The sequence below is a fragment of the Megascapheus bottae genome, chromosome 4, assembly GCF_031878675.1.
Source record: "Megascapheus bottae isolate mThoBot1 chromosome 4, mThoBot2.hap1, whole genome shotgun sequence".
NCBI classification, from domain to species: Eukaryota; Metazoa; Chordata; class Mammalia; order Rodentia; family Geomyidae; genus Megascapheus; species Megascapheus bottae.
The window spans coordinates 13,080,850-13,095,539 of record NC_143512.1 but is presented as its reverse complement, the minus strand read 5'-3'; the positions used below and the strand labels follow the sequence as shown (position 1 = coordinate 13,095,539).

General features: G+C 39.7%; 1 long non-coding RNA gene across 9 annotated transcripts in view; it reads right to left on the bottom strand.

Annotated features, from left to right (window-relative positions):
* Positions 1 to 14,690, bottom strand: part of LOC150064039 (uncharacterized) — a 60,870-nt gene that overhangs the window by 21,313 nt on the left and 24,867 nt on the right. For 3 of the 9 annotated variants that reach the window (XR_016535201.1, XR_016535205.1, XR_016535200.1), the window contains 2 exons: positions 3,201 to 3,301; positions 1,546 to 1,962 (listed from right to left, as the gene is read on the bottom strand). The exons of 4 other annotated variants lie outside the window; for them this stretch is intronic. This is a non-coding gene — a long non-coding RNA (uncharacterized LOC150064039). The remainder of the gene's footprint in view (positions 1 to 1,545; positions 1,963 to 3,200; positions 3,302 to 14,690) is intronic. 2 more of the 9 variants (XR_016535206.1, XR_016535204.1) reach the window with 1 other exon arrangement.

The window sequence follows — 14,690 nt, the reverse complement described above, 5'->3', positions numbered from 1 at the left end:
GAACATTTGGCATGTTTCCTTTGGGGAAAAATAGCAAGCTGCTACAAATATCCGCATGCAGGCTCTTGTGTAGGTATTACATTGAATACTTAAAGTTGCCAATCTGGGAGTCAAAGTGAATGTACCATTTTGCATTCCCATCCACAATATATGAGAAAAATTCTAGTTCATTTTTAAAATAAAAATTAAACATTACTGTAAATTCAGTATATGTATGAGATTCTGTTCAAAGTATAGGAGAATTCTACTGTAAGGATCTCATTGAGTCAATGAAGATCAGCCAAGGAATTCAGAACAGGCTATGAAGGTTCTCCTGCATGGTGACGGTGCAGTATAGTTCCACAGGCAAGGTCTAGCTTAGGATCCAGGGCTGAGGCCAGAAACCTCACCAGCACTTAACATTATAGATGATATATTTTCATGTGTGTGTGTGTGTGTGTATATATATATATATATATGACTATTGGAATAGGCATGTAGTAGTATCTCATTGTTATTTTAATTGCATTTTCCTAATGACCAAAATGATGTTGAGCATATTTGCATGCACTTGCCATCTTCTTTTTGGTAACATTTGTTCAAATGTTTTTCCTTTTTTTCATTCTTGGGCTTTTTTTTTTTAATTCAGGTTCCAAATACCCCATCTGAAATGTATTTTGTAAATATTTGTTCCACTGTGTGGCTTGTTTTTTTTCATTTTTTAATGTTTCTTTCAAAACATAGAAAACTTTATTTTTAACTCTAATTTCATAATTTTTTCTTCTCTGTCTATTCCCCCCAAATTTGTAGTATGGGGTTTTGAACTCGGGACCATGTACTTGATAGACAAGTTCTCTGCCACTTGAGCTATGCTCTCAGCTCTCTCTCCAGACTTTTAATGTTATCCTGTTCAATCCCTATCTAATATAATCTTCATTCTCTGTTTTCACCTTCCAGAATTCTCTCATTTTTAGGGAGCAAAAATGTCCATGCACTTTATCCTCCACATATTGTTACTGTTCTTTTCCTTTTTCCTTTTCCTGCCATATATTTGGAATGGATCATGTAGAAGCCTCCATTTCCTTACTGCTAGTCATTTCTTAACATCCTTGAAATTTTTTCAGCCCACACTACCAAAACTAACCTCTTGATGTCACCAAAAAACTTCTTACATACCAATTCCAATATTATTTGCTAGACTAATTCTCTACTTCCTTCTGGCAGTTAAAATCGCTGATGAACCGTTCTAAAAATTATTTAACCTCTTATAACCTTTCATCATTCCCAAAAAGATGGTTTAAGTTGTACATAATTCTCTTTGAAATTAAATAAATTGTTATTTAATGTTATGTGGACGAGAGTTTCTTTATAAATTCAATTTTTGCCATTCTAATTCAGGCTGTAGGTACACACACACACACACACCTCATTCTATTACTCAGTTTGTTAATGACCCCTTAAATGACCTATCACCATTCTTTGTTCAATTATATCATTGTGCATGCGGGCATGTGTGTGTATGTGTGTACTAGGACTTGACCTCAGGGCATAGAACTAGTTCCTCACCTTTTTGCACAAGGCTGGCACTCTATCATTTGAGCTACAGCTCTACTTCTAGCTTTTTTGGTGGTTAACTGTAGTCTCAGCTCTAAATCAAGAGAACTGAAGCCTTTCATCTTCTACTGGCCTCCTTTGTGCCTGCTAAGTCTCCTGCTTCTGATGGATAGCTCCTGCCTCCAAATTCTTAGATAGAACAAATGATGAAATGACAGGAAAATCTACTGACTTATTAGCACCATAAGGCTAGCGAGGCAATCTGTGCCCTGGAGCTTCCTCTATCTCTCTTGGATACCAGTGCGTTCTGAGCACATTGCCGGGCAGTATTACTGAGTAGAAGGGATTTGATATGTGAACAACTTGAGTTCCATCACCGAACAGCTGTGTGAACAAGATGCCAGGAACTTCACATGCACAGCTCCTTGTCTGTAAAAGGAAAGATGGTATTACATACCCTAACAGGAAGCACAGGAAAGAATGTGGCACTTATCTCATAGTTACCTTAGTAGTCATCCTCCTGCCCCTCCCCTAGCTATTCTTTTAGATACCTTTTTTGATGCTCTGATGAGAGGCCAATCCCTTGGCTTTTTTCATAAATCACTATCATACTAGTGAGATAATGTGGGGAAGGCATTCTGAATATATTTATATTTTAATAAATGCTTTGCATTAGGAAACGTGTGTGCACATGTGTATCTATGCTTCAATACTGAGGTTTGAACTCAGTGTCTTCAGCTCTCAAATGGCTTTCTCACATAATAATAATTGGCCCTCTACCAACTGAGCCATGCTTCAACTTCTGGATTTTTGCTGGTTAAGTGGAGATAAGTGTCCCTTGGGTTTGGCTGCCACATTGGCTTTGAATCTGGATCCTTAGATCTCAGCCTCCTCACCAGTTAGGTTTATAGGTGTGAGCCATGGGCATCTTGTGGATAAGAATTTTTATATAAGAAATTCAGTGCTAGTGATGGTTTCTGTGTTGTGCTCTTGAATGTGTGTGTGTGTTCATGTGTACACTATCTCAAAACAAAACAAAATATGTTTTGAACTTTATTTATAGGCTGTATTTTTCATTATCGTTATAGAACCTAGAATGTTTTAAAACTTTTTGTCAGATTAAGTTTTGGGGGTTTTTTGTTGTTGTTTTTGTTGTTGTTGTTTTGCGGGTGGGTCCTAGGCTTGGGCTCAGGGCCTGAATACTACCCTTGGGTTTTCTCAAGGCTAGCACTTTATCAGTAGAGCCACAGCACCACTTTCAGCTTTTTCTACATATGTGATACCAAGGAATCAAATCTGGGTCTTTGTGCATGTTAGACAAACACTCTACCACTAAGCCAAACTCCTGGCCCCAGATTGAGTTTTTATAATCTTGGTTCAGTACTTATATTTCTAGGAATCTTTTCTAAAAATTTGTGTCTAAAGATGTGTGTGCATTAGCATAATAAGTGCAGCCTATTTGTACTCAGAAAGACCAGAAATAATTGGTTAAATAATAGAGAATAGTAATATAATGGGATATTCTGAACTCTTTAAATAATGAGTAAGTACTAACTAAATAGCAAATACATTTCCAGAACCTTGGTTAAATACTGAAAGAAAAATAAAAAGAAATATTCTGAGATGTACAATTTGTATAAACGAACTTATATTTAATAAGTACTTACTTATTAACAACTTAGGCTGGGGTGTAAATCAGTGTCAGCAAAGGAATGTGCTTAGCCAGGAATTCTTAACATGAGCAAGTCCTGGGATTCAATTCCTAACACTGAAAAGAAAATTATAAAACTCTTATTTAAAAAAATACCTATAGTCTGAGTTATCAGGGGGTTGAGATCTGAGAATTGCAGTTTGGAGATAGACTAGGCAGGCAAATCTGAGGCCCTATCCTCAACTAACCAACAAAGAGCCAGAACTGGCTCAGGTGGTACAATGCTACCATGAATGGAAGCTGAGTAAGAGCTAGAGACCCTAGTTTAAGCCCCATTACTAGCACAAAAAGAAGGAAGGAAGGAAGGAAGGAAGAAAGGAAGGAAGGAAGGGAAGGAAAGGAATTAAATCCTGTAGGAAATACCTTCAGGCCTGTAATCTTAGTTACTTAGGAATCTAAGATATAGGATCATTATTCAAGCCAGCCTGGGCAGGAAAGGTTGTGAGATTCTTATCTCCAATTAACCACCAAAAAACCAGAAGTGGTGCTGTGGCTCAAAGTGGTAGAGCCCTAGCCTTGAGCAAAAGAACTCACCCAGTCTCTGAGTTCAAGTGACAACAACGAGAAAAACTCTGAGGCTGAGGAAGATCATTCGCTTGATTAAAAAAGAAGAATGCAACTAGTGAAATAAATATCTATAAATTCTGACATTATATCTCTAAAAGGTAAAGTTTAAACGGAGTTCTGGTAGCTCATGCCTGCAATCCTAGCTACTCAGGAGGCTAAGATATGAGTATTGTGAGGTTCAATGTAAGCCCAGGCAAGAAAGTCTGTGAGACTCTTATCTCCACTAAACTACCCAAAAAGGTGGAATTAGTTGTGGGTCAAGTGGTAACCTAACCTTGAGCAAAAAGAAGTTCAAGGACAGAGCCCAAACCTCAGGACTGGCATAAAAAAGTTTTGGTTTTTTTTTTTAAGTTAAAAAGGTAAGGTTTAGCTTTCCTTTCTTTAGTATGTGCTGGATTAGTAACTTCTAACAGGTACAATTTGGTATAAATGAGGCTGTGTCACTTTTGCAACTAGATCATCAAATGTGATTCCTCCTCTGTGCTCACCATTGGATCACTTCTGCCATGCAGCCAGGGACAATAGGTAAACAAACAGGAATAGCCTAATCCCAACAAAACACACACTCATAAAAGTAGGCAGCAGGGGACCAGGAGCATGGCCTAGTGGTAGAGTGTTTGCCTAGCATGCACAAAGAACAGGGTTCGATTCTTTGGTACCATATACACAGAATAAAGCCAGAAGTAGCGCTGTGGCTCAAATGGCAGAATGCTAGCCTTGAGGAATGCCCCAAGATGGTACTCATGTCCTGAGTCCCAGGACCCATTTAAAAAAAAAAAAAAGTAGGCAGCAGGCCTAGGGATTGAGGTTTGCCAGTCCTCTGGAGAAACCAAGTATGATATGAATCATTGATTAGAAAGGAGTGATAGAGGCCAGGGGATTTCTTAGCTTAAGGCTATAGAGCCAACTACCAAGGAAATCAGTGATTAGAAAAGGGCTGTGTACAATAGAGTAACAAACCCCTCTGTATCTTTCCCTCTGCTTTTGATCATTGGAAGGATAATGGGACTTTCCTCCCTGAAGAAATCTGATGGATTGGTCAGCAACAACTAGATTCAGAAAACTGAAAATAAGACCAGAACTGCTAGTTAGGTCTTTCCCTCCTCCCCCAAGTTGCAAAGACCTTTGACCCCAGGGTCAAAGATGATGTTTAAAAGAAACCAAGCAAGCTTATTTAGGTGAGAAGGAGAATAATGCCATTAACACAAGGAAACAGACAGGAAGTAAAAAACAATTGGTGACAGGAAAAATATAAAAGAACCTTAAAGTTTATGTAAGTCTAACCATAACATTTCTGCTTTTTGGTCCTTAAAGTTAGTGGTTCAGTTGGTAGGTTTATAAACATATTATTAGGGGAAAATCCCTAACTAACTAGAATCCCATGCTGACTGCATGTCTGTTAGAAGCACAGCTGTTTGTCACTAAAAATGGTGACCATAATAGTAAGTTCCAAATTCCAAACTGCAGACTTACTATAACACCTATAAACCTCCACAGAACATAACAAGCTAATGTGTATTGAGAACCTTCTAAATACCAGGCACTAAGCTAAGCACATGATCTGCATTATTTCATCTCATCTTTCCAATAACCATTGGAGGATGATATTATCACCCCTATTTCACAGGTGGGAAAAGCTGGGGCTCACTAACTCATTGGTCATTTATTAGATGAATGACAGAGTTGGAATTTGAAGTCTGTCTTCAGATTATGATGTTACCTGGTTTGTCCACAAATCTTGAAGAGAAAAGGTTAAGGGTAACACTGTGTGATAGCTATGACTTCACATATATTCTCAAAAAGTCAGTATAGAGGCTGGGACTTTGGCCTAGTGGTAGAGTGCTTGCCGAGCGTGCATGAAGGCCAGGGTTCGATTCCTCGGTACCACATACACAGAAAAAGCTGGAATTGGTGCTGTGCCTCAAGTAATAGAGCTCTAGCCTTGAGAAAGCCCAAGGACCGTGCTCAGGCCCTGAGTTCAAGCCCCAGGACTGGCAAAAAAAAAAAGTCAATATAGTCAAGTGAAGAGAATTCAAATGGGGTCAACAATTGAAACAAGCTCTTAGGAAACACCATAGCAATGATGACACTTTACTACACAATGAACTGGTATCTAGTGGGGGTGGATCCCAAATCAACATGTAAGGTGGGGGGGGTAAACAACCAAGAGTAGACAGACAAGTCACACTCAGATTCCTTTAGATTGATCAAGAAGCACAGTTCCAGGAACATAGGTTTATAAAGAAAGAACAGATTTATATCAAGTGTTCACTCTCAGATGTATGCTTATTTAGTGGAATGGTTGAAGTTTATCTTGGGTATTTAAATTTAAATTTTCTTTCCTCCTCTTCTTTCTCTTGTTCTTATTGGTTATATGTAATTGGATGTGCATAATTCTAAAATTTTCATGGTGTTACTCCACTGTAATACAAATCTAGAACAGAATGTAAATGCCAAGGCAGGCTGAAATGAAGAGCATGAATAAATCCTCTTTTATCCAACATAGCACAGGAAGAAGGACCTCAGTATTGGGGACATCCTGGCCTGTTTCTGTCATGGCATATCCACAGTGTCCCTTCTTTTTCTTTTTAATTTTTTGATGGTCATAGGGCTTGAACTCTGGGCTTGAGTGCTGTCCCTAAGCTCTTCAGCTCAAGGCTACTGCCCTACCCCTAAAGCCACAGTGCCACCCACTTCTGGTTTTCTGGTGGTTAATTGGCCTCCTGGTCTTTAGTGTCTGGGCTGGCTTTGAACTGCTATCCTCAGATCTCAGCCCCTTGAGTAGGTAGGATTCAGGCATGAACCACTGTGCCTGGCTCACAGTGTCCCTTCTTCTAAGGAAGCACCTTAGCCTACCTAGGCATTGACAGGATTTAGGCATAAGAACTTGTCACAGGCAGAGAAAATTGCTCTTTCCTTGTACTTGTCTAAAATCACTATAGGAATTAAAAGACTTTTTGAGATGATAGATGGTGTTGTCAAGTTCAGAAGTCAAAATTCAAGCAACTGGGCCAGGATTTGGCCTAGTGGGAGAGTGCTTTCCTAGCATGCATGAAGACCCGGGTTTGATTCCTTACTACCACATACATAGAAAAAGCCAGAAGTGGTGCTGTGGCTCAAGTGGTAAAGCTCCAGCCTTGAGATAGTCAAAGGACAGTGCTCAGGCTCTGAGTTCAAGCTCCAGGAGTGGCAAAAAGAAAAAAAAAATTCAGGGCTGGGAGTTTGGCCTAGTAGTAGAGTGTTTGCCTAGCACGATTCAAGACCAGGGTTCAATTCCTCTGTACCACAAACATAGAAAAAAGCCAGAAGTAGTGCTGTGGCTCAAAGTGGTAGAGCTCCAGCCTTGAGCAAACCCAAGCACAGTGCTCATGTCCTGAGCCCAAGCTCAGGACTGGCAAAAAAAAAAAAAAAATTCCAACAACTAGGACCATGGCATTTGAGAGAACAAAAGAAGTTAAACAATAAAAGAACAGGAAAGAAAAATGAAGGTCGCTCTGCACAGAGCATGGTGATAATGCCTGCAATCTCCATCCCCATCCCTCAAAGGGAAGCTGAGGCATCCTCAAAACCTACCATCACTTAGTGACAGCTACATACATTACAAAATCCTATCTCAATTTTTTTTCCCCAGTTGTGGGCTTGAACTTGGGGTCTGGTCCTGTGCCTGAGCTCTTTTGCTCAAATTTAGTGCTTTACCACTTTGAGCCACAGTGTCACTTCCTGTTTTCTGGTGATTAATTAGAGAGAAGAGGCTCATAGACTTTCCGTCCCCAGGCTGGCTTTGAACTATGAGCCTCAGATCTCAGCCTCTTGAGTTAACTAGGATTACAGCTCACTTTATTTTATTTTATTTTGCCAGTTCCAGGGCTTGAACTCAGGGCCTGAGAACTGTCCTTGAGCTTTCACAAGGTTAGTGGTCTACCACTTGAGCCACAGCAACACTTTCAGCCTTTTCTGTGTATGTGGTATAGAGGAATCAAACCCAGGGATTCATGCATGCTAAGCAAACACTCTACCACTAGGCCATGTTCTTGGCCCAAGCTCACTTTTTTTAATTTAATAATTTTAATTAAAAATAAGATTTTGCTAGGAAATTAGTTTCAGAGGAAGAAATTTTTAAAAGTTGGGTGAATAAAATTTTCTAGAAGATGTAACACCCTCCATATCTCCTCACTACATTAAGCAAAATTTTAAAATGTGTTCACAAGCAGAATCCTTATTCATGCTCTTTTTTAAATTAAAGAATGGGTTGAGCTACATGTGATGGTTCACCCCTACAATACAAGCCACTTGGAAGATTGGGAGGGTCAAAGTTTGAGACTAGCCTGGGTAAAAGATACTTGCAACCCCCTCCTCAACTAATAGAAAACAGATATGTTGGTACCTATCTGTCATTCTAGCTATTCAGGAAGCACAAATAGGAGACCAGCTGGAAGGTGAGACTCTATTTTAAAATAATAACTAAAGCTAAAAGTGCTAGAGATATGGCTTAAGTGGTAGAGTTCCTACCTAGCAACAAGTCTCTGAGTTCTAATCCCAGTACTGGAAGTGCAGAAGTGAGGGGTAAGGATGGAGGAAGTGGTAAAAATCCAGATCCAGAGACAGGTGAATAAGGCATTCACTTCAGGTACCAAATGAATAGAAGCACCAAAAACCCAGAAACAAAGATAAACAACATTGTATTGCAACAATGTAAAATATCAAATTAGCAACTGCTACTAGATAGCAGCTTTGCAGATTGGAACCAGCATCAAGTATTGTAGTAGCTGAGTGTTAGCTGCTTAAATCTGTTACCTTACCTACTCAGGAGAATGAGATTTGGAGGATCATCATGGTTCAAGATCAGGCTAGGTAGAAAAAGACTGTCTCCAAAACAACCAGCACAAAGCCACATTGGGAGCATGGCTCAGGTGGTAAAGCATCAGCCTAGCAACCATAAGATCCTGAGTTCAAACCCCAGTACTTTTATTTTTGATTAACCATCAAAAAGCTAGAAGTGGAGCTGTGGCATGCCAACTTTGGCATAAGCATCCAAACCTGGAGTTCAAATCCCAGTACTAGCTCCCAGAAGTAAATAAATGAATAAAATAAAAAAGATTTCTGCAGGTATTTGGGGTCAAAACCTCAAGCAGCAAAATTGCAGATTCTATGTTTGCTCACTGAGTGCACATTGGGCCCTGGGCCCCCTTGTGCCAGGGAAGGCAGGTCTTTCATTGAGCGCCTTCCCTTGCCTGGCAGCTGCGCTCACTCTTCTGTGCAGGTTCTGGAATGCTGGGAGCTGTATGGCAGCCAACATCTCTCTGCCTTCTTAAACATGACACTTCTCTGTAATTCAGTTACAGACACCTCTTTCCTTAGCTTTCTCGCCCAGGGAGCTGGATCAACTTAAATCCCAAGAACTAAGCCTCATTTGCCTTCTCTGAGTATGCAAGTGAATTTGCATATCTCTTGTGTCCATTTGCATGCTCCTCACATGGGGCATTTAGAATAAAAACAACATTCATGAATCAAAATGAAGCTTGTTCCATTCTCCCTCTGTCAAAGTATAGAGTAAGTAAAAGGAATAGCACAGTGTGAGTAAAGAGCTTAAATTATATTTGCCAGGGTTAGGTGTAGTTTTAAAAGCAATGCAATTTGGTGGCATTTCCCACCACAAAATTGCCATTTAATATTTATAGGTTCAGCTCTGGAGAACACAACCGTTCATGACTGAAAGAGCCACCCCCTTTCTCTACCACTCTGCAGAAATTTAAGCCAAAGAGCCCTAAAAGCTGAAATTGTGCTCTCTACTCTCGTCTCTTTCTCTCTTTCTTTCTTCTTCTTCTTCTTCTTCTTCTTCTTCTTCTTCTTCTTCTTCTTCTTCTTCTTCTTCTTCTCCTTCTTCTTCTCCTTCTTCTCCTTCTTCTCCTTCTCCTTCTCCTTCTCCTTCTTCTTCTTCTTCTTCTTCTTCTTCTTCTTCTTCTTCTTCTTCTTCTTCTTCTTCTTCTTCTTCTTCCTCCTCCTCCTCCTCCTCCTTCTTCCTCTCTCTCTCTCTCTCTCTCTCTCTCTCTCTCTCTCTCTCTCTCTCTCTCTCTTTCTCTCTCTCTCTCTCTCTCTCTCTTTCCCTCTCCCTCTCCTCCCAGTCACCACTTCAGTCTAGAAAGCCTGATGGTTCCAGACGGCTGAATTCTCCATTTGAGCCAAATTCTTCATTGGCTGAAGAACCAATTAAAAGCAGAAAGAAGAGGGTTGTTCCATATCCCTCAGCCCCTTTGGGAGCTGGAAAAACTAAGGAAAGGAAAAGAGAAGCTTGGTGACAGTGCTGTACAGCATTTTCTCCAGAGCAGCCAATTGGTGGATGGGATGCTACAAAGTGAGTTTGAGCCCTTGACAATGAACACTGGTATTATAAATAACAAAACCAAGTGCAGAATATAACTGAAATAAGTTTATGTTGACAGGTCTCCAGCACTGTCTGAAAGAAAAGACACCTACCTGGATGTTGTAAGCCCTGAAATCTAGATGACAGGTTCAGGAAAGAAAGATGACTCAGTCTTTCAGGGCTTGAAAAAGTCTTGAATGTACAATGTAGATTCTTCCTATTTTCAGATACTCAGTTACCAGTTAACTTTCTAATTATTGGATAATTGGTAACCAAGGAGTACAATAGCCAATAGATTTCTATTTCCAGATAAACAAGTAATACATGCTATTATAATGTAATGAAGTAGCATCTTGGATTATAATTAAATTTTGTGAATTTGATTAGTATAATTCAACTTTTGGTTGAAAGGACAAATTAAGCTTCTATCTAACTTGTCACCAAATGACATCATTTCTTCCTTTAAAATGTCATATGTGGAAGTAGAATGTGAATCAAATGGTAGAAGGATAGACTAAGGTATAGTGCCCGGGCCCTAAAACCAAGCCCCAGTACTGACACAAAATAAAATAAAAATAAAAAACATAGGGCCAGCAGTGTAGCCTAGTGGTAGAATCTTTACCTAGCTCTGCTCAGCCATGGGCTCAATTCCTTGATATAACATACACACACAAAAAAGCTGGAAGTGGTGTTGTGGTTCAAGTGGTAAAGTGCTAGCCTTGAGAAAGCTTAAGGTATGGCTTAATAAATAAGACAAAATGACAGGGTCTGGAGCAGAGTTGGGGCTCAATAATTTTTTCCTTTCCCAGAAATACTTTTGCCTCAGGAAATATTTTATATAGGTGCCTATAATCCAAGATACTTCTGAACTTTATTGCCAGCCCTTTCCACCAGGAAAGTCCATGAGACTTTTTATCAGTCTCTGAGCCATAGCACCATTTCTGGTTTTCTGTTGGTTAATTGGAGATAAGAAGCTGGCTTGTGGACTTTCCTACCTGGGTTGGCTTTGAACCATGATCCTCAGATCTCAGCCTTCTGAGTAGCTAGGATTACAGGTGTGAGCCACTGATGTCTGGCTGAGATTCTTATCTCCAAGTGAGCAGCAAAAAAGGAAAAAAAGACAGAGGTGGAGATGTGATTCAAGTGGTGGAGCACTAGCCTTGAGCCTGGGCCCTGAGTTCAAGCCCCAGGACTGGCACAAATATCATAGGCATCTAGAGAATACTAAGATAAGCATGCAGAGGCATGAAATGGGGAAGGAGGGATTCTGTGATGCTTCTAGTGGATTTTTCCAACCAAATCCTGAAAGACAATATACCAAATACAGTGATTCTCATAAACTAGTAGAAGGGTACTAAATAATTTTTATTTTCTCTTCAATTTATCTAGATTTTTAATGATCCTGAGATTATTTTTCTTTCGGAAACAATATATGAGAGAGAGAGAGAGAGAGAGAGAGAGAGAGAGAGAGAGAGAGAGAGAGAGAGAGAGAGAGAGAGAGAGAGAGAGGAGGGAATCCATAGATTTTTGGGCTCAGGACTTCATGCTTGTTATACACTCACCTTCCCACTTGAGTCATGCACCTAACCCTTTCTGGCATTAGTTATTTTCCATATAGGCTGAACTAATCTCAGATCATGATCTACCTCCTTATGTCTTCCTTGTAATCTAGGATTAGCATACCTGGACGGTTACTGAAATGGGGGGGTGAGGAAAGTCTTACAACCTTTTAGTTTGGGTTGGCTCCAAACTTCGATCCTCCTGATGTCTGCCTCCCAAGTAGCTGGGAATTTTACCCAGATGAGCTACCTCATCCAGCCCCAATATTGATTATTTATTCTCTCCAAGTTACAAAAATAATTCCTTTGCAAAGTATAAAACTAAGAGTAAAAGCCAGGCACCAGTGGCTCATGCCTGTAATCCTAGCTCCTCAGGAAGCTGAGATCTGAGAATCGTGGTTCAAAGTCATCCCAGGCACTAAAGTCCATGAGACTCTTATCCCCAATTAATCACCAGAGAACCCAAACTGGCACTGTGGCTCAAGTGGTAGAGTGTTAGCATTGAGCTGAAGAGCTCAGGGACAGCACCTAGGCCCAGACAGAGTTCAAGCCCCATGACTGACAAAAAAGTAATGTCAAAATTTACCTATAACTTCAGCATCCTAAGATGACCTTATAGTGTATGTCCTTTTAGCCCTTTTACAACGGCTTCTTTCAATTCTTATGCTTATAGACAAGTGTAATTACTGAATCATATAGTAATTTTCTAGTTAATTGACTGATGAAACACTAAACTGTTTTCCACAGTGTCCTGCATTAATTTTTATTCCTCCAGACAACTGTGAGACTTTTAATCTCTCCTCATCCTTGCCAATACATAGTATTTTGTGTTTTTTGTTTTTCAAGAGGCCATTCTATTGGTGTGAAGACATAGCTCATCTTTCCCTAATGACTAATGAGATTGAGCATTTTTATGAGCTTATTGCCATTTTCTTTAAGGAAATGTCTAGGAATGTTCTTTGCCTGTTTTAAAATTATTTTTTTCATTGTTGAGTTATAACTAATTTTATATATTCATGATTCCTAGTACTCATGAATATTATAATCTTTTCAGATATATTATTGCAAATATTTTCTTCTATTTTCTAAGCTGTCTTTTATGTGCTTGATAATGTCCTTGAATGGCATAAAGGTTTTAGGGCTGAGAATGTAGCTCAGTGTTAGCCATACTCTAGTTACTCACAATTTAGAAGAGGAATTTAGTTAAGGAAAGAGATATAATCTAATAATTAAAGCACAATAATTAAAGTGTCATTACAGGGATCTATTAAATTGTCATTGTTATTATATAGACCTATTCTTTCCCCCATCACTGGTGGCATTTTTTTTTCTTGGTTGTGGGATTTGAACTCTGGGCCTGGGCATAGTCCCTGAGCTCTTCAGCTCAAGGCTACTGCCCTTGAACCACAGGGCCACTTCTGGTTTTCTAGCGGTTAATTGGAGATAAGAGTCTGAGGGCCTTTAGTGCCCAGGCTGGCTTTAAACTGTGATTCTCAGATCTCAGCCTCCTGAGTAGCTAGGATTACAGGTGTGAGCCACTGTGCCCAGCTGTTGGCTTATATTTTAATTTACTCATTTAAAATGTACATTAATTGCCTACTTAATTCAACAAAGATATTGCTAATCTGGTTGGGATTGAGTTGTCTCACTGAGCAAGTAATATAACTACGAAGTTTTTTGTTTGTTTTGTTTTTGCCAGTCCTGGGCCCAATCTGGGCCTGGGCATTGTCCCTGAGCTCAAGGCTAGCACTCTACCACTTGAGTCACAGCACTACTTCCAGCTTTTTCTGTTTGCGGTACTGAGAAATCAAACCCAGAGCCTCATGCATGCTATGCAAGCACTCTACCACTAAACCACAGCCCTAGCCCCAGCTAAAAAGTTTTAAGTAACATTTTCCACCTTGGTGCTTTTTTTTAATTTTATTTTTTATTGTCAGGGTAATGTATAGAAGGGTTACAGTTACATTCACCAGGTAGTAGGAACATTACGTCACATTGATACCTCTTCTCATGTTTTTGTCCTCATTTCCCTGCCCTAAACATTTTGTTCCCCCCTCCCTTTCTGTAATATTTTTTAAACAATGTAAAATTACTTTTAAAAACTATTTAAAAATATCAGGAGGCTCAGATCTGAAGATCACTGTTCAAAGCCAGCCTGGGCACAAAAGTCCATGACACACTTCCCTCTAATTAACACCACCAGAGAACCCAATGTGGCACTGGGACTTAGGTGGTACAGCTGGTCTTGAACTGAAGAGCTCAGGGACACACATTGGCCCAGACTTCAAGCCCCCTAATCAACAAAAAAATTAAAATAAAATAGTGTCTTGTTAGCTGACTCCTGTTATCCTAACTGCTCTGGATACTGAGACTTCAGTGATGACATTTCAAAGCCAACTCAGACAGAAAGCCATCTCCAATTAAATAGTGAAAAGCTGGACTGAAGGCATGGCCCAAGAAGTAGAGCAATGAGTGTGAGAGGTCTTCAGTCTAAGCTCCAGTACTGGGACAAAAATTAATTAATTAAATAATAAAAATATGAAGCAGATCAGTAGCACAAGAGCTGACTGATCCATGAACCTGGTAAGGAATCTAGATCAGCTGTTCCCAGCCTGTTATCTCTATATGGTGGCATGCCACTGGAAGCTATGAGCTACAGTAATATGTATGTCTAATGGTAAAGGCATCACTATCACATGGTTCCACATACATACACATACACATTAAGGGGAATTGAGGCTTATTCTTATAATTTTCATTATTACTTGGGTGCTTTAGCTAAGGACATCTCAAGAGGAAAAGGCCAGTGTATCTAGGAGAAACTCCTTTGAGAATTCAATATTGGCAATATTCAGGAAGAAGCTGAAAAAAAGGTATATTAGATGTGACAATGCTGGGCATGATGGCTCATGCCTGTAATCCTAGCTACTCAGGAGGCTGAGATCTGAGGATCACAGTT